Genomic DNA, 25,175 nt, shown 5'->3' on the forward strand with positions numbered 1-25,175 from the left:
GTATTAGTTATCTTGAGAACATCAATACTAGTCTCAAAATTAAAAAAAAAAAATCAGTAGATTAAAAGTATATTTTTAAAATGAATTCAAGACTTTAAATTCAATTCATTTAAATGGATTTTTGCTAAGTCAGATGCTAATAGCCTCCAATCCAATTATCTCACAGATCTGTCTACCTGTAACAGCTTAATGCCAAGTGGAAGGTTTTAACAGAAAAAAACAAGGCATTTTATGAGAAGATAGAAATTGAAGAAAAGGATAAAAGTGATTAAGTCATCTAGCGATGGACATGTTCTGGAGAATTTACCTTACCTAATTACATAAAATTCAGCCACCCAGCATGGCCTAAATTTTCCCTTAATTGGCTGTCACAGTTTTTAAACTGTAACTGGCAAACTTAATTTACACTTGGGTTAGAAAAATCTTAGAAGTAAAAGATGAATAAATGCAGCCATGGTGACCACTATCAGCATAAATGATCACAATATCATCTACCATCATTTAAAGACACTTAAAATCAGAGAACAAACCTATTTTCCCAGGCAACTTTAAAATAAGAATATCACTACACTTTCAGTCTATCATTGTCACTATCTCAGACATAAAGAATCCTGCTTTAGCTCTAAAATTATCCTTTATAATCCTGTATTATAAATAAAGACACTTAAAGGATAAAATTAATTACTAATGTATCTTGAAAGAAATAATACAATATCTTAGTTGTGAGTCAAGCTCCTTAACTTCTATTGTGTTGTTTGAGCCATTTTTCACCTTTAGATCCATTTGTTATAACAGTCTATAGTATTTATCTAATAGATTTGGTATTTAACCCAAACCAAAAAAGAAAGCCTTCTGTTAGGTGTGTTCCACCTGTGGCAATGCATCTAGTACAGGCTCAAGTCCATTTCCAGGGTTTGTTTCTCTTTCAGTCTCTCCTTCCATACCCTTGTTTTTGGCTCTAAAATGGAGTCTTATTTCTCTTTATCCCATTTTCACCAGATTGCCATGTTTTCAAAGGTTCAATTCCTTGTTTTTCTTATCAGTACCATAACAGTAATTAGACTTTTCCCAATAATTAAACCTGAACAAAATAAGGTTACTTTTGTTTTCTTTTAAAAATTGTATGTAAATTTTAATATGTATTTGAAATATATTTTATATCTGTAATACACATATATTTTAAATATATATTAATATTTATATCTAATTTTTAAACAAAGCAAATACATATATACATGTATGAACCTGGTACTCTGATATCTCTTAAATCAAATAGAAAATAAATCAAATAACTTAAATCACAAATAGAATTTTTAAGAAAAAACTTTTAGAATTTTCAACATTTAAAATAATTTAGGGAACTTACATATGAAAAGCAAGAACATACATGATAGTTAATATAAAGATAAATGTAAGAGTCTTCTAGGAATAAGAAGAAACTAACCAGGCCAGGAGAGATATAATTGTTGTATCTGAATACTGTGTTAAAAAACTGAGAGCTTCTAGATGATAAGAGCAAAAAAGAGGGCTAGACTCAAGATAGCGCGGTGAGAACAACCCAGGATTGAAGCTCTCGGTGAACGCGCAGAGGGTGAGTCAGGGCCACATTTCCAGACAGATCTTTGTTGCCCACAGAACGGGGAAATTCCCAGGTATAAAAGAGATGTGGGACGCCAGCAAAGCTGTTTTGGCTGGCGCAGCTAGTGGCCGGTGTAGCCGGTGGCCGGCGCTGCAGAGCAGTGGTGCTCCACAGTGCTCCGCACAAATCGCACTCGTCCGGGTGCCCTGTTGAACTGGCAATCTGAGACTTGAGAGGGCAGATTGGCATATCCATCTGATTGAACGGGACTTGGACAGTGAGCCAGGCCAGGAGATTCCAGGGAAACGGCGTTTGGGCCAGAGCAGTAGGACAAACAAAACAGCAATTCCAAATGCTCCGGGTGGAGAGTTTCACAGTGGGCACAGCTGAACCCAGAATGTTGCAGTTCGGTGGAGGAGGGGCGTTTGCCATTACCAAGGCAACCCGCCCCTACTGAGGTACACTCCCATTGCTGACGCAGCCTGCCGTTGCCGAGGCAACCCAGCACAACAGAAAGACTCCGCCGCAGGGCGGAGCCCATGGCAGCAGGGGGGAGACTGCAGCAGCAGGGCAGAGCCTGCAGCAACAGGGCGGACCTCACACCAGCAGAGCAGAGCCTTGGTAGGCAAATAGTGACTAGACTGCCTCCTAGCTGGGTGCAACAGACACATAAAGAAAACCCCAACCCCCTAAGACAAGAGCATCTTAGAAAAAAAGGGGGTTTTTTATGAGTTCTGCTGCAGCAGAATTAAATGTAGCAGCCTAAGAGCCCTGAATGAACAACAGAGCTCACAGATAAGCACTTGAGCTCCTATAAAGTACAGACTGTCTCCTCAAGCAGCTCCCTGACTCCTCTATATCCAGAAGACTGACATTTGGCAGGTATTATTCTGGGACAAAGATAGCAGAAAAAGAAACTGGTAGCATCCCTCACTGTTCCACAGCCGCTATAGATGCACCCCAGACAAGCAGGGCCTGGAGTGGACCTCAGCAGTGGTACAGTAAAGGGGCTACATTGGTAGAAGAAAAACAAAGTAACAGAAATACTTCATCATCAACAATCTGGGCATACACTCAGAGACCCAACCAAAAAGTCAGCAACTACTCAGACGACAGGTGGATAAATCCACAAAGATGGAAAGAAACCAGTGCAAAAAGGAGGAAAACATCTGAAACCAGAACACTGCGACTCCTACTAAGACCAAAACTCCTCACCAGCAAGGGAGCAAAGCTGGACAGAGAATGACTGTGACAAAATGATGGAATTAGACTTCAGAAGGTGGGTAATAAGAAACTTCTGTGAGCTAAAAGAACACGTTTTAAATCAATGCAAAGAAACTAAGAACCTTGAAAAAAAAGATTCGAGGAAATGATAACAAGAATGGATAACTTAGAGAGGGGTATGAATGAATTGAAGGAGCTGAAAAACACAATATGAGAAATTCGCAAAGCATGCACAAGTTTCAATAGTGGACATGACCAAGCAGAAGAAAGAATATCAGAAGTCAAAGATCAACTCAATGAAATAAAATGAGAAACCAAGATTAGAAAAAAAAGTGCAAAAAAAAATGAACAAAGTCTCCAAGAAATGTGGGACTATGTGAAGAGACCTAACCTACGTTTGATAGGTGTACCAGAATGTGACAAAGAGAATGAATCCAAGCTGGAAAATACTCTTCAGGATATTATCCAGGAAAACTTCCCCCACCTAGCAAGGCAGGCCAACACTCAAATGCAGGAAATACAGAGAACACGACAAAGGTATTCCGCAAGAAGAGCAACCCCAGGGCACATAATCTTCAGATTCACCAGGGTTGAAATAAAGGAGAAAATACTAAGGACAGCCAAAGAGAAAGGTCAGGTCACCCACAAAGAAAAGCCCATCAGACTCACAGCAGATCTCTGGGCAGAAACTCTACAAGCCAGAAGAGAGTGGGAGCCAATATTCAACATCCTTAAAGAAAAGAACTTTCAACCCAGAATTTCATATCCAGCCAAACTGAGCTTCATAACTGAAGGAAAAATAAAATCCTTGGCAAACGAGCAAGTACTCAAAGATTTTGTCACCACCAGGCCTGCTTTACAAGAGCTCCTGAAAGAGGCACTACACATAGAGAGGAACAACCAGTACCAGCCATTCCGAAAATCACACTAAATGCTAAAGAGCATCAACATAATGAAGAATCTACATCAACTAACAGGCAAAACAGCCAGCTAGCATCAAAACGGCAGTATTAAATTCACATATAACAGTATTAACCCTAAATATAAATGGACTAAATGCACCAATCAAAAGATACAGACTGGCAAATTGGATAAAAAAACAAAACCCATTAGTGTGCTGTATCCAGGAAACCCATCTGACATGCAAGGATACACAAAGGCTCAAAATAAAGGGATGGAAGAAGATTTACCAAGCAAATGGAGAGAAAAAAAAAGCTGAAGTTGCAATTCTCATCTCTGATAAAATAGACTTTAAAGCAACAAAAATCAAAAGAGACAAAGAAGGCCATTACATAATGGTAAAAGGATCGATACAACAAAAAGAGCTAACAATCCTAAACATATATGGACCCAATACAGAAACACCCAGATACATAAGGCAAGTTCTTAATGACTTACAAAGAGACTTAGACTCCCACACAATAATAGTGGGAGACTTTAACACTCCACTGTCAATAATAGACAGATCAACCAGACAGAAAATCAACAAGAATATCTAGGACTTGAACTCAGACCTGGAACAAGCAAACCTGATAGACATTTGCAGAACTCTCCACCCCAAATCCACAGAATATACATTCTTCTCAGCACCACATCACACCTACTCGAAAACTGACCACATAATTGGAAGTAAAGCACTCCTCAGCAAATGCAAAGCAACTGACATAATAACAAACAGTCTCTCAGACCATAGTGCAATCAAGTCAGAACTCAGAATTCAGAAACTAACCCAGAACCGCACAGCTTCATGGAAACTGAACAACTGTCTCTTGAATGTTGACTGGATAAACATGAAATGAAGGCAGAAATAAAGAAGTTCTTCAAAACTAATGAGAACGAAGACACAACATACCAGAATCTCTGGGACACATTTAAAGCAGTCTCTAGAGGAAAATATATAGCAATAAGTGCCCATATGAGGAGAATGGAGAGATACAAAACTGACACCCTATCATCAAAATTGAAAGAGCTAGGGGAGCAAAATCAAAAAAAACTCAAAACCTAGCAGAAGACAAGAAATAACTAAGATCAGAGCAGAACTGAAATAGATAGAGACACGAAAAACCCTTCAAAAAATCAGTAAATCCAAGAGCTGGTTTTTGGAAAAGATCAACAAAATAGACAGACCACTAGCCAGATTGATTAAAAAGAAAAGAGAAAACAACCAAATAGATGCAATAAAAATGATAAAGGGGAAATCACCACAGATTCCACAGAAATTCAAACCATCATCAGAGAATATCATAAACAATTCTATGCACATAAACTACTAAACCTGGAAGAAATGGATAAATTCCTGGACTCCTGTGTCCTCCCAAACCTAAACCAGGAGGAAGCTGAAACTATGAATAGACCAATAACAAGGTCAGAAGTTGAGGGATGCAAGGCTGGTTCAACATATGCAAGTCTATAAACGTAATTCACCACATAAACAGAACCAAAAACAAAAACCACATGATTATCTCAATTGAGGCAGAGAAGGCATTCGACAAAATTCAACAGCCCTTTATCCTAAAAGCCCTCAATAAACTCGGTATCGATGGAACGTATCTCAAAGTAATAAAAGCTATTTACGACAAACCAACAGCCAATATCATACTGAATGGGCAAAAACTGGAAGCATTCCCTTTGAAATCCGGCACTAGACAAGGATGCCCTCTTTCACCACTCCTATTCAATATAGTACTGGAAGTTCTAGCCAGAGCAATCAGGCAAGAAAAAGAAATAAAGGGTATTCAAATAGAAAAGGTGGAAGCCAAATTGTCTCTATTTGCAGACGACATGATAGTATACCTAGAAGATCCCATCACCTCAGCCCCAAAACTCCTGAAACTGATAAGCAACTTCAGCAAAGTCTTGGGATATAAAATCAATGTACAAAAACCACAAGCATTCCTCTACACCAATAACAGACTTAAAGAAAGCCAAATCAAGAATGAACTGCCATTCACAATTGCAACAAAAAGAATAAAATACCTAGGAATACAACTCACAAGGAACGTGAGGGAACTCTTCAAGGAAAACTACAAACCACTGCTCAACGAAATAAGAGAGGACACAAACAGATGAAGAAGCATTCCATGTTCATGGTTAGGAAGAATTAATATTGTGAAAATGGCTATATTCCCCAAAGTAATTCACAGAATCAATGCTATCCCCATCAGGCTACCATTAACTTTCTTCACAGAACTGGAAAAAACCACCATGAACTTCATATGGAACCAAAAGAGAGCCTGCATAGCCGAGTCAATTCTAAGCAAAAAGAACACAGCGGGGGGCATCACACTACTGGATTTCAAACTATACTACAAGGCTACAGTAATCAAAACAGCATGGTACTGGTATCACAACAGAGATATAGACCAATGGAACAAAACAGAGGCATCGGAGGCAACATAACATCTCTACAACCATACAATCTTTGATAAACCTGACAAAAACAAGCAATGGGGAAAGGATTCCCTGTTTAATAAATGGTGTTGGGAAAACTGGCTAGCCATGTGCAGAAAGCAGAAACCAGACCCCTTCCTGACACCTTACACTAAAATTAACTCCAGATGGATTAAAGACTTAAACATAAGACCTGGCACCATAAAAACCGTAGAAGGAAATCTAGGCAAAACCATCCAGGACATAGGAGTAGGCAAGGGCTTCATGAACAAAACACCAAAAGCATTGGCAACAAAAGCCAAAATAGACAAATGGGACCTAATCAAACTCCACAGCTTCTGTACAGCAAAAGAAACAGTCACTAGAGTGAATTGGCAACCAACAGAATGGGAAAACATTTTTGCAGTTTACCCATCTGACAAAGGGCTGATATCCAGAATTTACAAAGAACTCAAACAGATTTACAGGAAAAAAACAAACAAGCCCATTCAAAAGTGGGCAAAGGATATGAACAGACACTTTACAAAAAAGACATATATGAGGCCAACAATCATATGAAAAAATGCTCAGCGTCACTGGTCATCAGAGAGATGCAAATCAAAACCACATTGAGATACCATCTCACGCCAGTTAGAATGGCGATCATTAAAAAATCTGGAGACAACAGATGCTGGAGAGGATGTGGAGAAAAAGGAACACTTTTACACTGTTGGTGGGAGTGTAAATTAGTTCAACCATTGTGGAAGACAGTGTGGCGATTCCTCAAGGCCTTAGAAATAGAAATTCCATTTGATCCAGCAATCCCATTACTGGGTATATATCCAAAAGACTATAAATCGTTCTACTATAAGGACACATGTACACGAATGTTCACTGCAGCACTGTTTACAATAGCAAAGACCTGGAATCAACCCAAATGCCCATTGATAATAGACTGGATTGGAAAAATGTGGCACATATACACCATGGAATATTATGCAGCAATCAGAAATGATGAGTTTGTGTCGTTTGTAGGGACATGGATGAATCTGGAGAACATCATCCTCACCAAACTGACACAAGAACAGAAAATGAAACACCGCATATTCTCACTCATAGGTGGGTGATGAAAAATGAGAACACATGGACACAGAAAGGGGAGTATTAAACACTGGGGTCTATTGTGGGGAGAAGGGGAGGGCCAGTGGGAGGGGGAGGTGGGGAGGGATAGCCTGGGGAGAAATGCCAAATGTGGGTGAAGGGGAGAAGAAAAGCAAAGCACACTGCCATGTGTGTACCTACGCAACTGTCTTGCATGCTCTGCTCATGTACCCCAAAACCTAAAATCCAATAAAAAATTAAAAAAAAAAAATCTGGAGACAACAGATGCTGGAGAGGATGTGGAGAAAAAGGAACACTTTTACACTGTTGGTGCGAGTGTGAATTAGTTCAACCATTGTGGAAGACAGTGTGGCGATTCCTCAAGGCCTTAGAAATAGAAATTCCATTTGACCCAGCAATTCCATTACTGGGTATATATCCAAAGGACTATAAATCGTTCTACTATAAGGACACATGCACACGAATGTTCATTGCAGCACTGTTTACAATAGCAAAGACCTGCCTGGAACCAACCAAATGCCCATTGATGATAGACTGGATTGGGAAAATGTGGCACATATACACCATGGAATATTATGCAGCAATCAGAAATGATGAGTTTGTGTCGTTTGTAGGGACATGGATGAATCTGGAGAACATCATTCTCAGCAAACTGACACAAAAACAGAAAATGAAATACCGCATATTCTCACTCATAGGCGGGTGATGAAAAATGAGAACACATGGACACAGGAAGGGGAGTGCTAAACACTGGGATCCATTGGGGGGAAACGGGGAGGGCCAGCGGGGGGGGAGCTGGGGAGGGATAGTCTGGGGAGAAATGCCAAATGTGGGTGAAGGGGAGAAAGGAAGCAAAACACACTGCCATGTGTGTACCTATGCAACTGTCTTGCATGTTCTGCACATGTACCCCAAAACCTAAAATGCAATAATAAATTTTTTTAAAAAAAGAAACTAATAATTAATGCTGCATTGAAAGTTAAAAAAAAGAGCAAAAAAGAAAATGTTTAAAAAAAAGATAGCAGAGATCTTACTAGATAATAAAAGAGAGCAAGTTATAATTCAGGAGATAGACACATTTTCCAGAAATTAAAATTAAAAATCATTATCATATGACTCTCTATGAAATTAAGCACTGTGTAATATAAGGAAAAATATCTTTGTCTAAAGTTTTGAAAAAGAATCAAATTTATTTTAATTTTTAGTACAATCATACATTTCATAGCTTAACTGTTTCCATCATTTAATTTAACCTAATTAATCTATGTAATCATTTAAATAAGCAAATTAAGTTAATTTCTCTTTGAACTATTTTAATGCTATATGCAGAAATAATCTAATGGTTTTTAAATAGTAGGAGCATTAGATGATAGGCCATAAAAGTAATAATTTATTGCTATTATTTATTTTTGAAAGCAAAACACTTGTAAACAGAAAATATAAACGACAAATTTTATGTGTAATAAAAGAAAAACATGATACAAACCTGAAATCATAAGAATCCAAAAATCACATTAAAAAATCATTTATGTGATTGACAATATTCTAAACTTTTTCAACTTCTAATATAATAATGAAGAAGTCATAATCTGAAAATCATTAATATATACTTTCCAAGAAAGGGGCTGAGTTAGAAAGCTCATCTTATATGCTAGAAATGGAGAAGCATAAAGAAAATTACTGCAAATGCAATTTTAGGCACAATTTTAGTCTGTGTTTTGATTAATAAAAATTTTCCAACTTTTCCAATTACTGATATTACTGTATTTTCCCCAGAAGCAGAATACATCATAATAAAACTGTATTTTATTTCAAAAAATAGATAGATGGTTAAAGGTATACATTTGAGCTGTCTGCTTTTAAAATTTGTTTGGTTGAGAACATTTTTAAATTTGAAATGCGGTTGCTAATCTTAGTTTCCTTTTATTATTTTCATAAATTAATATTCAAGACTTTCTTTTCTACTCTACATGCTAATGTTACATAAATCTATTGTTTACTTCATATAACAGAACCTCAAAAGTAAATGAGATGTTCTTCACTTTTATTTTGAGACTTACAATTAAAAAGGGATTCTATATTTACTAATTTTTCAATTGAAAGAGAATTTGATCTAATAAGTTAAAATGACATCTCAAGACTGAAATTTTATCATTCCTTAATAGTACATACCTGAACATCAAATTACTTAAGTGAGAATCTATGTCATTGTTTTTCACCATTCCCCAAAATTACAAGCATTCATTAATGGGAATTCAATTAAAGCTTGTGACTTCATCATCATCTCTTTCTTCTTCATTATTATCATCATCATCACCATCAATCATTGTTTGGCACACAGTAGGCCCTCAAATGTTTACTGAACGAAGAAGTAAATCAACAAATATTTACCTACTGTGTTCCAACAACTATGCATTATATATACTCTTCATGTTTACTTCACATGTATGTTTCATGTTTACTCTTCACTGCAACCTTGCTATTTAGGAATTATAATCCTTCTTTACAGGTGAGGAAAGGGTACATGGGCTTAATTCAAAAATAATATCACACAGCTAAGATTGAAAGAACTAGGTTTCATACTTTTTTTCTGATTTCAAATTTTATTACTTTTCCACTAAGCCCGCTACAAAAAGTATTAAGGTACTTACAGTAATTACTCAATTCAGTTAAACAACATTCTGTCAAGTGTAGGCACAATGATGGTGCTCTGGAGGACAGAAAAATGAACAGACATAGGCTCTGTCTTCAAGGAATCTATAAACTACTGAGAAAACAAGTTGTTTGGGCAACTACTGATGTTTTTAAGGTGGTGGTCAGAATGGGGTAAGAGTAAGAGTACAACAGTATAGGGTACTTGTAAGTCATGAGTAAAGGAGAAAGCCACTTATTTGGGTAAGTGGATCTAGGGATAGTTTATTAATAAAAAGGAATTGGAACTAGGTGTAGAAGAATAAATACAACTTGACAGGTTATATTTTTGGTAGAGGGAACAGCAAAAACAAAAGTAAGTAGGTAGGAAGACACTGGCATTCACTTATTCCTTCATTCTTTTATTTGCTTATTAACTACTATAAATATCAGGCATAAAGAAAGTTGGTCAAGTTCCCTGCCTAAAAGAGAATACATTCTAAAAGTGAACAAAGTGAGATACTAGAAAAACGTAAATAAATAAAACTTTTCACACAGTAATAAGAATTATGAATGAATTAAAGCAGTGTTTTAGACTGAGTGGTAAAATAAATAAATAGCTTAATCAAAAGACACAGAAGTATGTGTCTTTTGTTATTCAATTCACTATATGAAAGAAATCAAAGAGTAGTATGTGCAAATTAGATACTCATTTGTTATTTGACCCACCAATATTTCTTTACACAATATTTAATAACTTTTATTATAAACAACAGTGACAACAATAAAATTGGTATAAGAATAAACACAGCTACATTAAAACATCATGCACCTATTTAAAAAATGAGTTGGATCTTTCTTTATACTCACCTCAAGTAATGGCTATGACACATTGTTAAAATAAATAGCAAGTTGCAAAATCATATGCATAATATGATAGCTGAGGGAAAACAACTTAATTATATCAACTGTTGTGAAGGCATAGGAAATGAATACTTCAAAACCTGTTGTTAGAACATAATTGATATACTTCACTGCAGAGAATTTGCCAGTATCTATCAAAGCTGAAAATGCTCATATCATGTGATTCAGTATTAAAAAAAAAATAAAACACTCTAAAGGAGTCTATGTACTCTGCATTTTAAGAACATTTAATCTAAGATTTCCTTTAGGTTAAAACACATTTTTTTAAATTAAATATATTTGTATACTAACCTATTGAAGAAAATAGGAATGCTTTCTCTTCTTTCAACCTGCTATTTGCCCATTCTGCTCTTCCTCTAACCCCTGACTCACTATTTCTTCTGGTGAGATCTTTGGGGATTTTAGTCCCAAATAGCTCTTTGTTTTCAATAAACCACAATTGTATGAGCTTCACTACATGATTTATTGATTTATTTGCTCACCTATCTATGTCCCTCTTCAATTCATTTTGTTTCGCCAAAGGACAAGCTTAAATATTCACTTTACAGAATACGTGAATGATTACCTTTCTGAGTTTTATCATGTTTGTAAAGTCTTATTCTACATTCATACTTAAATGCTAATGTAACTGGCTATAAGAATTTAGGTTCAAAATCAATTCCTTCAGAATCTAAAATTTTGTCCCACTTAGAATCTCTTTTTGGTAAGTCTTATACAATTTTTATTTCCATTTCTTTTTTTTCTTTGTAGACTAACTTAGATTTTTTTCTTTATCATTAGTGTTCTCAAAATTTGCCTTTTTATGTTTTGACTAATTCATTCCTTCAATAAATATTTATTGAGCACCTACTATGTATCAAGCAGTGTTCTGTGTGCTAGAGATATGTCATTGAACACAATAAACAAACATATGTGGTTTTTGTTACTTAATCCACTGGTTACTTGTAATTGGTGTCATATTTCACTCTGAAAATATTTAATAATAACTGCTGTGATTATTTCTTTTCTTCTACCTTTTCTGTTCTATGTACTTAGAATGCTTAGAAAACAGATACACTGTACATTCTTGATGCTTCTTCTATATAATATAAACTTTCTGTCATTTTAAATATCTGTTTTTTTCTCCATACTGGAGAAACCTTTGACTTGCTACTCATCAGTTGTGTCTATTTTGCCATTAAGCTAATTAATGAGATCTTTAAATTTCTACTACTATATATTTAAATTACAAAATTACCTATCTTCTTCACATAATGCCTTTTTTTATAAATATTATATCCTTTCTTCAATATGAATTAAAGCTTTTAAAATACTTTGTATTTAGTCAAGTGATATTTTCAGGTAGAAAGTCTATTTGTTGAATTTGGTGACTCTTCCTTATAGTGATAGATTTTCTCAGTCAGTTCTTGCTTGTCTGGTCATCTTTGTGTTCCCGCATCACTGTTTTACTGTCTAAAATCTAGAACGTTTTACTATCTAGAATCTAAAAGAAACTCAAACAATTGAACAAGCAAAAAACAACTACCCCATTAAAAATGGGCAAACGTCATGAACAGACTCCTGGATGTCACAGCTTTCTAAGGAACTAACTCATCAGGCCTCAAAGCCTACACTCATCACTTTATCATGACAGCAAATTGTAACATTCCATGGCTCAGCACAATTGGAGAAGAAAAGGGAGGCTGACTGGTTCTCAGGCTCAGAAAACAATTACATTACAACTGAACCAATGTTCCAGAAACTATGCCTGCCTTAAATTCATTTACTTTGAGCTTGAAGCTCCCTGGAGATCACACCCACATCTCTGATGGGATTCTGCTTTCTTTTGTGCTGTGCCTTTTCTACAGTGTTCTTCTGCATGAAGCAAATCCACGTTATCTTCCTTAATTATTCCTGTCATGAATTATTTTTTATTACATAAGATTTAGAATATAAAAAATATATTTTAGGCTATCTTAAAAGACTTGTAGAAAATACATGCATATGTTTAGCTATCAACCTTTATTCAACTACTTTATTTTCACACTACATTAATTAAGAAAAAAGCATTTTCTAAAAAATGGTTACTTTTATCTAAAATATGGAAAGCTGAAAGTATTGAATATGTCCCTGATAAAATAATCATAGGGAAGGCAAGAAAAACAAGTAAGTTTTATTTTGTTTTTCCCCATATTCATTGTTAAGCTATTGTCGCTTAGATTCAAACCATTCTTCCTCATTTCACCTATAGGGCTGAGATTCTGGGAACCACAGTTCTGTTGTCAGCTAAATTATTATTAGGCTACCAAAAGGGGGAAGCAAAGAGAGATATTAGAAGGCTAGAAGATGAAGAAAGGATACTTTGCTTCTAGGCTGTTTCCTGTTGCTGTTTTGTTTCCTATTCTCAGCATAACTGAACAGTGCTTCAACCTGATAGTAGCTAGTTGTTCCAATAGTAAAACTGATTCTAGTTTGCATTTTTTTCAACAACCATAGAATCAACTCTGTTCTGCCTCCTCACAGATGCCAGGTAATGCCAACTGGTGCCCCCTACTCAAAGGTGTGGGTCCTAGCACACAGCACTTCATGGCATTCGTGAGGCAGCATCACAACTCAGCAACACACTTTCCTCGAAGTTTGTCTTAGCTCATTGAGTCCTTCATCAAAACTTCTAAACTTTAATAACCCTAGCCTCTTCCTTTTATTCCCCAGCATTAGAGATGCTCTGTGAAAAATGCGGTGTTCTCTTTTTTCAGGTTTTCAATTCCTGGCTGACACTTATTTGTGTTAAATTCTCTTGTTAAAACAATTGCTGGGGTTTCTATCACCTAACTGGACTCTGAAAAATATACTTCCCTATCTATATTGGCTGCTTTGTATGCCCAACAAGACTCCTGTCTTAATGTCAAAACCATTAATTTTATTAGATGTGAAAATGATCATCATCTATTATTTATATATTTTACTAAAATGTTTTAAAATATGGCTAAAGAAAAACAGATATGAGTCTTCTTCTTGCTTGTAATTTCAAAGCAGTTCAAGATGACTTTGAAAAGGAAAATAAGCATTTCCAAAAGATTTTTCTCCAAACCAGTTTTTCTGAAACTGCAAAGAACCAGAATCCTCCCTGTATGTCTTTGGAAATTTTTTCATTCCAGTAGACTAATTAATTATGGGTTACTTCTCTATGCAGACCTTCAAACCTGTTAGTGTCAAACATGGATGCTGTCAATTGATGTATATTTGTGTCCAGGTATTGATATTTCTTTAACTCTTGACATAAATTATATAACTTATTTTCAACATGTAGAGCAAGAAAGCAAAAAGTATTTAAGTTTACCTTTTGTCTTGTAGAAAATCAATGAATGGGTGACTGTTAGTAGTCAGAATGATGGACAGCATAAAAGCAGAAGAGACCTCAGTAGAGATTACAAGAGCTGGAGTTCATCTGCTGCCCTAAGATTAAACATTTAAATCCAAACACATACATTTCATGGCAGCTCACTATCAGCAAGTAGCCACACCACCAGTTTCAATAATCCAAAACTCCAGATGAAAAGATAACAGAACATAAATGGAACCTGGACTTTTTCAACAGCTGACTTATTAGGAAGTAACAAGTGAATGCCTATTTTGAGACCAAGACCACTTTTCACCAAAAGTCTGACTTTTAACATTAATGTATCATTCAGCTTCTTTTTTATAACTGTCTTATTGTAAAAACAAACAAAAGATATGATTCTCTGGACTGGAATTGTGCCAAACTCACATCTTAATTCAGGAAGAACTGACATTCACATCCGATAATACAGTACAGTTCACAGATTTTCAAATCAACTTATTTGCACACTGAGATAGATGAAAAATCCAGTTTGCCATTCTTGAGCATTGTCATTCACATCTCAGTCCCCTAAAGACAGTCTCAGAATCAAAAGTAGCCCCAAAGTGTTTGGAAAAGGCCCTCAAATACTTGGTTCCATATTTTGATATCCATTCCCTGTCCATGTAGCCCATTCTGGCATGGTAGTTCTAGGCAACAATCATATAAAAATATTTTTGAGGATGCCTTTGGTACAGTGTGCCTAAGGATACCATGCAAATATTGTTTACCATGGTCTTACAGCTTCCTGCTGAGAGGACCCTTGCCTAGGTTCTTAAAATTTATCTGGTCTCCCTCATTTACTCTTCTTTTTAATCCTTGCTTAATTTTCTGAAAGGAAATACAGGAAACCTTGCAAACTGCTTTTGCATTCTGCTTTAGATATACTTTCAATGAAGCATTAAATGTTTTTCTGGCCACTAGACAATGAGGCATATAAATAGATGAAAATATAAATCTCAAACATATTATCCAGTCATGCACTTTACTTTTTTTTAACCTCAATTTCTTGGGGAATTAATAAGGTGTATATCATCATCCTCAATTTCAGTGAGAAAGCAGAGTCTATAGAAGCTGTAGCATTTTGTTCCAGAACAAAGATTGATTAAAGTAGAGCTAAAACTGTAACATATTTTCAGATACTTAATCTGAAGAAAATGCTATCTGTCATCAAAAACTTTTCTTAAAATTCAAATAAAAATACATTTATTCACTGGAGAAATATTTTTTGAGTACCTGTTATGTTTTCTTAGTGTAGTAGTGGTGTGCTAGTGAGAGAAACAGACAGGAAATACTTAAATAAGAATGAATCACTAAACTGAAGATAGTTGAAACCACAGACATAGAGTTTAGCTGAAATAAATTCAGCTGACCTAACTTTTTTTTCAATAAAATCACTGACTTATATTAGAACTAAATGTACATATTTTACTATTTTTACTCACCGCTATTGCTTATATCCCACTCCATTCCTTAGATTCACTTTTTCTCTTGCTGGAGTCCATCCTTTTGTAGTTCTCTCAGCAAGAATCTGTAAGAGGTAAATTCTATTAGTCTTTGTCCAAAACTTAGTTTCATTCTCTTTTTTGAATAATAACTTTGTTTTGTATAATCTCACATTTTTTCCTCAGCATTTAAAAATTTTATTCTGTTACCTCCTAGCATATATTGTCAGTAATGAAAACATCTACAGTGAGCTTAATTATTGCTACTTTGTAGGAAATCTTTAAAACAATTCATACACAGTTAGATTCTATCATATTGCACCTAGAGCCAAACCATGTGCACTTGTGTAATTTTTGCCCTTTACAAATGAATACAGCTAAGAAAGCAAGTAAAGGCTGAAAAGCAGGCCATGGGCCACTCACTCAAATCATAAAATTAAAGAACAGCATCTGCCAGAGGGCACTGTTTTCTACTTCACATAAAGGTGGCATATAGAGTAGTGATGATATTATAAGCATACAGAGTTGAATTTATTTTTACTAGCATTTTTATTACTTGGATCACTGTATATGAATTTGTCTTCCTTCAGCTCAGAAGAAATTCTCATTAATTCTTCAAATCCTGTCTCTTTTCTATTGTTACTTTTCTTACTTGAACATATATCAGGAATATGTTGGAACTTCTCAACCTCTCTTCTGATCCAAGTCTTTAATTTAACTGTCACTTTTTTTAAGCTCTCAGTGTTTTGTTCTAGGTCTTGCTATTCATTATTTCTTTAGCTATGTTCACTTGTTAATTTTAAAATGACCAAAATTTTCAATGCCGGGATTTCTAATTGGCTCTTTTTCTGCTGATCCTGTTATTGAGTCTCATTTATCTGTTCGCATTTCATAATTCCTTTTTCTTTTTTAAAACTTATTTCCATATTTCTTTTAGGATTTTTAAAATACCCGTTTTACAAATATTTTTTGAAAGATTGCTTTAATATTTGTATTTCTTCAGATAATTCACTTCTTTATTGAGTTTAATGGCTCTATTTCATAAAATTTGACTTTCACCTTCTTGGGTTAGTGTTTTTCCTCACTCCAGCCCATTACCATGGTAAAGTAGCATTTAGATACTTAAAATATATGTTTTAAAATATTTTTGCCAGCATTGTTATCTTGAGGGTATTGAGGGAGGTGGTTATTAACATACTGATTGGCAATACCATTTTAATTAGTATTTTCAAATACACATTTCCAGTGTGTTATTTGTTAAACCAAGAAGCAGTCCTAAGATATTTTATAGATTTGGCTTGCAACATTAGCATTTAGAATTTTGTTTTACAAGGCAAGTTTTTCTAATTACACAGTCCAAAGAGTATCAAACTATGACCTGTAGATCTAATCCAACCTGCTGCTTTTTTTTATGGTCTTTGGAATAAAAATTTTTATATTTTTAAGTGATTGCCTAAGAAATATAGAATAATATGCAACAAAGACAATTTGTGACCCATGAAGCCTAAAATTTTTACTGTTTGGCCCTCACAGAAAAAGTTTGCTGATGCTTGACATATAGTTTATCTATAGATACCACCCCAATTATTTTTATTTTCTGATTATTTTTGATAGATTTTTAAAGATTAATTTTGGTTCAATTAAAATCTTACTAACTTATTTTGTGGATATCAACAAACAAATTCTAAAGTTTATATGGAGAGTCAAAAGACCCACAACAGCCAATACAATACCAAACAAAGCCAAAACAAAGCCACAACAGCCAAAACGAAGTTGGAACACTGACACCAGCTAGCTTCAAGATTTTAAACCTACAGTAATCAAGATAATCAAGTATTTGCAAAAAATTGACAAATACATCAATGGAACATGCTAGAAAGCCCAGGAAAAAGACCCACATAGATATATTCAGCTAAGCAAATACAGTAAAGGAGCAAAGGCAATAAAATGGAGTCAAGATAGACTTTCAACAAATGGTGCTATAACTGGATATTCACATGAAAAAAAGGAATCTAGACATAGACTTTATATGCCTTACTTAAATTAACTTAAAATGAATCGCCTTCGTATATGTTAACACAAAAGTATAAAACTTGTAGGAGATGACGTAGGAGAAATATTTCATCATGTTGGTATGGTGATCACTTTTTAGGTACAAAACCAAAGCCATGATCCATGAAAGAAATAATCGATAAGCTAGACTTCATTGATTAAAATTTTCTGCTCTGAAAATGACACTGTCAAAAGAAGAAAAAGAGAAACCACAGACTGGAAAAAACATTTGTAAAAGACTCATCTGATAAAGGCCTGTTATCTAAAACATACAAAGAACTTAAAACTCAACAGTAAGAAAATGACCAAATTAAAAATTGGGCAAAAGATCTGAACAGATACTTCACCAATGAAGATAAAGATGGCAAATAAGCATTTACAAAGATTCTTCATATCATGTATCATCAGCGAAATGTAAATTAAAATAACAGTGACATACCACTACGCAAGTACTGATGTGGTTAAAATCCAGAATACTGACAATACCAAATGCTGACAAAGAAATGGAATAACAGAAACTCATATTCATTGCTAGTGGGAATACAAAATAGTACAGTTGCTTCGGAAGACAATTTAGTGGCTTCTTACAAAACTAAACATAGTCTTCCTATATTACACAGCAGTTGAGCGTCTTGATATTTACTCAAATGAATCAACACAACAACCTGCACATGGATGTTTATAGCAGCTTTATTCAACATTGCCACAATTTGGAAGCAACAACGATATCCTTCAGCAAGTGAATGCGTAAATAAACTATAGCATATCGAGACAATTGTAAATTATTCAGAACTACAAAGAAATGAGCTGTCAAGCTATGAAAGGAAGTGGAGAAAACTTAAAATGCATATTACTAAATGAAAGAATCCAGTCTTCAAAGGCTACATACCGCATGATTATAGCTATGTGACATGGAAAAGGCAAAACTATAGAGATAGCAAAAACGTCAGTGATTTTCAGGGTTGGCAGGAGGGACAGATGAATAGTTAGCACATGGGGGATTTTTAAGGCAGTGAAATTACTCTGTTGAATGGTGGGTATCTGTCATTACACATTTGTTCAAACCCACAGAATGTACATACCAAGAGTAAATACTAATGTAAACTATGGACTTTGGGAGATAATGATCAGTGTGGGCTCATCAATTGTAACTAATACACCACTCTTTTGTGAGATGCTAAAATGGGTGAGGCTATGCATGTGTGGGGCTAGGTGTACATTAGAAGTCTCAGTACCTTCGAAGCAGGATATTTCCCTGACACCTTCATGAGACTTGTGACGGGGATGCCTTGTTCACTCAGCCTACCACTCTCAACCCCTTGTGGGAAGAAGCACATGAGCAAACAAGTGCAGGAACTGGAGCAAGTGCTTTTGGGAACTAGCAGAAACAAATTCCATTTACTCAGCTCACCGCACTCAACCTCATGTGGGAGCAAGCAAATAGGTAAGCGAGTATAGGATCCAGCTGGCTACTTTTGGGCACCCACAAGAGTGAACTCCGTGCAGGCCCTGTGGCAGCATCCAGGCAGGGATGCCTGTGACTCTCGAAGCCCCAGAGGGCATGTGTCATAGCGCTATTTTAGCTCTGCCATCTATGGATGGCTTAAGTGTTAACAGATTAGTGGGCCCTTTGCCTTTTTGGATGAGATGGCTACCCTCCGCCAGTGAGGGCAAAGGGACAGTGTGACAGCTTTTGTATCCACACTCATGACTCCCAAGCTCTTGTCCAGTACCCAGGAAAAATGAGGTCACTCAAACGAACTGAAGGAAGGTAGATGCTGGGGATTTTATTGCCAATGACAGTGGCTCTCAGTAGGAAGGGGAGCTGAAAAGGGGACGGGGCAGGTAGGTAATCTTCCCCTGCGGTCCAGCTGAAAAGGGGATGAGGCAGGTAGGTAATGTTTCCCTGATGTCCAGCTGTCTCTTCTGGACTTCAGGCCAGATTCTTCTCCAAAGCTAACTGTCAAGATGTCCCTCTGAAGTCAAGCTGCTTCTCTCCAAAGTCCAGCTGTAGTATCATCTTATATTAAATGGGTATTAGATTTTATCAAGTGCTTTTTCTGTATCTCTTGATATCATTCTAATGATTTTACTTTAAAAATCTTTAATGAAGCTCACAAATTTACCTTTTACATAAGAACCTCAGATTCACATGGTCCAATGACAGACAACATTGTGAGATGCTTCACATGAGATGCTTCACAATGTTCATGGGTATACATATTGGTTTCAGGGATTATGCATTTGAGACCCATCAACCTACATTTTCCCAAAGTGTTAATAACTGATTCAAATCAATTGAGCATCCATAGCTGTCCATTGCAGAGCCATATATTAATGTCAGTTATTTTCTATGTTAGTCCAGTATAAATATCATACATATGTTTCTCAGACAAAAAAATAAGAAAATAATTTACTTTGTTTTTTAATGTTTCTCATGTTACTGAAATTCCAAACTGTTTTTCATTTCTTGGTGTAGCAATGTTGGGCTGATGAGAGAAACAGAAAATCACTGATTGAAAAAAAAAGTGAGTTGTTAAATTAAAAACCTTTGGGAACCACAGAAAAGAGAATTCCAGTTAAAGTAAATTTACCAGATGAAAGCTAACATTCTTTTAGATAAAATACATGAGTTCTATATCATAATTTTTTAAGAAACCAAATATTCATTTGTCCTTAAGGATAGTTTGGGTAACTGGCTAGTTCATAAAAATGCTTTTAATTTAATGTGGTAGAGCCCTAGGATATATTTATCTCTTAGTCTTATTCTAGGCATTAAAAACTATAGACAAATTTTGGTCCAGACAGAAAATTTGTATCTACTTTCTACATAAAGGTGCAAAAGGAGCTTCAAAAATTATTTATAGAACTATTTTCCAAGTAATGTGGTGGCTACAGATGAAGTTCATTTAATTATAAGAAAACGATCCATTATTGCCATCTTGTCTCTTTCTAGAGGAAGGGGTCTAGTAGATTTTGCTGGAAGAGCTCATGAAAGCATTGTTTGTTTTTTTTTTTTTTTTACTTTATACTTGAAGTTTGGGTAAACTGTAGAAAAATGTGATTTATATTTTCATTAAATTTTTTTTATAAAAGCTTAATTGATATATAATTTATTCACTCATTTAAAGTACATAATTAGTTTTTAGTACATTCACAAGATTGTTTAACCATCGCCACAATTTTAGAACATTTTCATTACCACTGAAAGGAACTCTACCCCTATTAGCATCACTATACATTTCCACCCGATCTCTAGGCAACCACTAATTTACTTTATCTTCATAGATTTCCTTATCATTGGCATGTCACATGGTGGAATTATGCACCATGCAGTCCTTTGGACTAGTTGCTTTCATTTAACACAGTGTTTTTAAGGTTTATCTGTACTACTGCTCTGCATGTATCAATTAGTAAGTGATTTCCTTTATGGCCAAATAATATTTCACTATATATTTAGAATAAAGTAAACAAGATAAACATTTGAATGAAAATAAGAGCTTCCAAAAAATTTTTTAAATTCTTTCACCAAATGTTTCTTCTTCATTGGCATTATAACTGATATGGTTATCAAATTATTTCAAGGTATATACTTAACATATATTTAATATATTTAATGAGTAAATTAATTGAATTAAATTAAAATACAGGGTAATTCATGAAACCAACCACAAATGTAGTTACTAATGTGAAGGAGTAGTGAGCCTTGATAAAAGTGTGAACATTTCTACAAGTAGTAAGGTAAGAAATAAGGTCTATGCAACATTTTTCTGTCTATATAGAAAAATAACACTCTCATTAAAGTCATCATTAAATGTGTCAATTGTTGTAACATCTTTTTAACTTTTAGGTTTGGGGTACATGCACAGGTTTGTTATATAGGTAAACTTGTGTCATGGGTTTTGTATACAGATTATTTAATCACCCAGCTTCTAAGCCTAGTACCCAACAGTTATTTTTTTTATCTTCTTCCTCCTCTGACCCTCCACCCTCAGGTAGGTCCCAGGGTCTATTGTTCCCCTCTTTGTGCCCATGAATTCTCGTCATATAGCTCCCACTATCGAGTGAGAAAATGGGGATTTGGTTTCCTCTTCCTGTGTCAGTTTGCTGAGAATAATGGCCTCCGGCTCCATCCATATTCTTTATGATCTAATTCTTTTTTATGGCTGTTTATTTCATGCTGTTTATGTACCACATTTTCTTTACCCTGTCCACCACTAATGGGCATTTAGGTTGGTTCCATGTCTTTGTCATTGTGAATATGCTGCAGTGAACATACTTGTGCGTGTGTCTTTATGACAGAACAATTTATATTCTTTGGGGTATATCCTCAGTAGTGTGATTGCTGGATCAAATGCTATTTCTGTTTTTAGCTCTATGAGAAATTGCCACACTACTTTCCACAATGGTTGAACTAATCTACACTCCCACCAACAGTGAATAAGTGTTCCGTTATCACCACAACCTTGCTACCATCCGTTTTTGTTAAACTTATTAATAATGCCATTCTGACTCGTGTAAAATGGTAACTCATTGTTTTGATTTGCATTTCTCTAATGATCAATGATACTAAGCTTGGCCACACATGTCTTTTGAAAAGTGTTTGTTCTGTAACATCTTAAATATTCCAGTTTTGCCAGAGCAAAGGGCCCTCACATTCAGTGAACAAAGCAATGAGCTGCTAGGTTTCTAGGTAAGAAACAGTTAAAACCCTTGAGGTTAAGTATATATTAATAAAATAGTAAACATTTCAATTCTGATAATAGAGGCATAAACTATTCACCTCTTTGTGCTTATCATCATTTACAATTACAATTTGGCTCGATGAGTATTCAGGTGCTTCTTGAATTTAAAAATTACTATAGCAGTTATAGATTAATTTTACACTTTTGTTTTATATATAGTAAAATTATAATCATAATAGTATATATATATGAAAAATTTTTCTGTGATTATTACTTATTCAGGTTAGCTTGCCATAAAGACTACTTTTACAAGCTTGTATATCCAGTGGATTCTCATTATTTGCAGTAGCTACATTTTAGAAAGTCTCCATGAATGCTGAATTTGTGAACACTGAAGCACTGCTTCTAGGCTAAATATAGGGTTAGGTTCCTACCAGCCTCAAGTAATAACAGTTTCCTTGACAGATAAATACTCACCTTGTATTATGTGTGCTTCTGCTTAAAGACTCATTGAATATATATTGTTGATTCATTAACATTAAACTCAGGAAAATAACACTATAACTCATGCCTGAATAAAGCTTATCCAACACAAGTATTTTCTCCATAAGGCATATCATAGCCTTCTAGCCCTTAGGAACACTATTTGGGAGCCAGTTTAGACACAAAATTGCCAAGAAAAAAAAACACAAAAATGCAAGAACTAGGCCACTAGCTGTCCTGTGAAAAGATCACTTGTTTACAGTATGAAAGCTAAAAAAAAAAAAAAGCAAAATATAACCTTGTTTGATCTCAGGAATATGCACATGAAGCAACTTAAATTTTTTGCTGCTCTCCCACCTGTCTATAAACAATGAGGAAAGTGCTGAAAAAATATGATTTTAGGATCATAAAAATTTTAGTGAGTAGGAAAATTTACAAATAAGGAATCTGTGAATAATGAGGATTGAATGTATTTAAGTTAGAGAACAAGTCCACACAAGATCAGAAACCAGATGTGACATTTTATATTTCAGCAATATGCATCTGAGTTGATAGGGAAATCTTGTAATTTTAGGAGAAAGAAAGCTGAACAGAGATTTTAGCAGTTAGCTTTTTTGGAATCCTGGATATAAAGTTTCTATATTTGACATGATAAGTATAATATCTTTATACAATTATAATGTCAAGACTTTTTATAAACCCACATCCCCATTCCTCAGGGACTTTTGCCATCATCCTATATTTTTCTCCAGTTTTCTTAGGTTTAATTACATTTGTCCTGTTGATAAACATGAAAGACAACAGCAGTCCACAAACCTACTGAAATCAGGTGCCAACTTTTTAATTTATATCCAAATTTTATATTCCTGGAGAAAGGGTCCATGTATTTCACAATATTTTCAAAGAAGCTTAAAAACCAATGAAAATGCTTTAAAAAGAAGATGAAGAGTAAGAAGAAAAGAAAATGAAATTCAAGGGAATGGTGACATTTAGGAGCAAAGGAGAAGAAATAGTAAAGGAAACATGAGGAGGAAGCAATCTAGTGATGACACTGAAGACAAGGAAGCAGGAGAGTCTTAAAAGGCAAAAATTAAAAATTAGCTACTCAGGAGACTGAGGGAGGGGATCCCCTTGAGCCCAGGAATGTGAGGCTGCAGTTAGCCATGATTGCGCGACTGCACTCCAGCATGGGCAACAGAGCAAGACCATGTCTCAAAAAAAAAAAAAAAAAAGGCAGAAGTCACCAATGGTGTATCAAGAGCAGCAAAAGGCTAATAAAGATAAGAGGTGAAAGTGATCATAGAGAACTCAGATGAGAGCAGTATTAGTGGAACAGTGAGAGTAGAAGCCAGTTTTCAAAACTGACATAATGACTGGGAGAAACTGTGAAGACAGTAGTTGAGAGAAGCTGTTGTTGAGAAGTAATGTAAGTCCCCTGAGGATAAGGAGCCAGTGGATGAGGAGAAGATGGCAACAGAGCTAGATAAAAATACACATCAAGCATCGACTCTGAGTCAGGTGCCCTGCAGTATATTAAGTGGAACAGTTTTGAACACACAAATAAGATGCTTACCCCTGTGGATTTTTTAGGCCGAGGACTGGTTTGTAAACCCTGCTTTCTCATAAAACGATATACCTGAGCTTCACCCCAGAGATTCTATTAGCCAAAGGTGGGGCATCAGAGTCAGCTTCGTATAAAAGCATCCCAGGTCATTCTAATGTGCAGCCTGAGTTGAGATCCACTAAAGACGAATGGTTTTATGAATATACTACAGAGCCATGTAGCCAACCTGGAATTGAGTACCACCCTCATCCCTTTAAACAGGAATGAAAGATGTCAGCATTAGCATGTAGTAGAGGGAAAGTTAGAATTTAACAGAATCACCCCATGTAGCGGCCTGTATTCCCTATGTGAAGTTAAAAATAAAATCATCTGCCGACAGTGAGCAATGGAGGGAAACAGGAAAGGGATGAGAGTCTGGACTGATTACCGTGAAGAGTGGGAGATAAAATTGCCACAATTACACTCAGTTCAATTTGAGGATCCTGATGAAGTTAGAAATCTTGAATTTGTAGAGGAACTGACTTGGATATATGCTTGACTTTCTGTCATGTATGAGAGAAATGTATATGTTTTATCATATCAACATAATTGTGGATTCATTCTTATTTGTGTTTTAATCCCTGAGCTCATGGTAATACTAATATGCAGAGACTCAATACCTAGCATAAAAACGCCTGGAACCCAGTGCCAGTCACAATCTACTATGTTCCCACTGTGGTATTTAGTTCTGAAGTGTACT

General features: G+C 35.3%; 1 protein-coding gene across 15 annotated transcripts in view; it reads right to left on the minus strand.

The window, feature by feature from the left end:
- Positions 1-25,175, minus strand: part of KCNN2 (potassium calcium-activated channel subfamily N member 2) — a 459,477-nt gene that overhangs the window by 260,432 nt on the left and 173,870 nt on the right. For all 15 annotated transcript variants that reach the window (XR_013532555.1, XM_078365847.1, XM_054252040.2 and 12 more), the window contains one exon: positions 15,653-15,738. The gene's annotated coding sequence lies outside the window, so the exon portion shown is untranslated. The remainder of the gene's footprint in view (positions 1-15,652; positions 15,739-25,175) is intronic.

This window comes from Callithrix jacchus, chromosome 2 (assembly GCF_049354715.1).
Source record: "Callithrix jacchus isolate 240 chromosome 2, calJac240_pri, whole genome shotgun sequence".
NCBI lineage: Eukaryota > Metazoa > Chordata > Mammalia > Primates > Cebidae > Callithrix > Callithrix jacchus.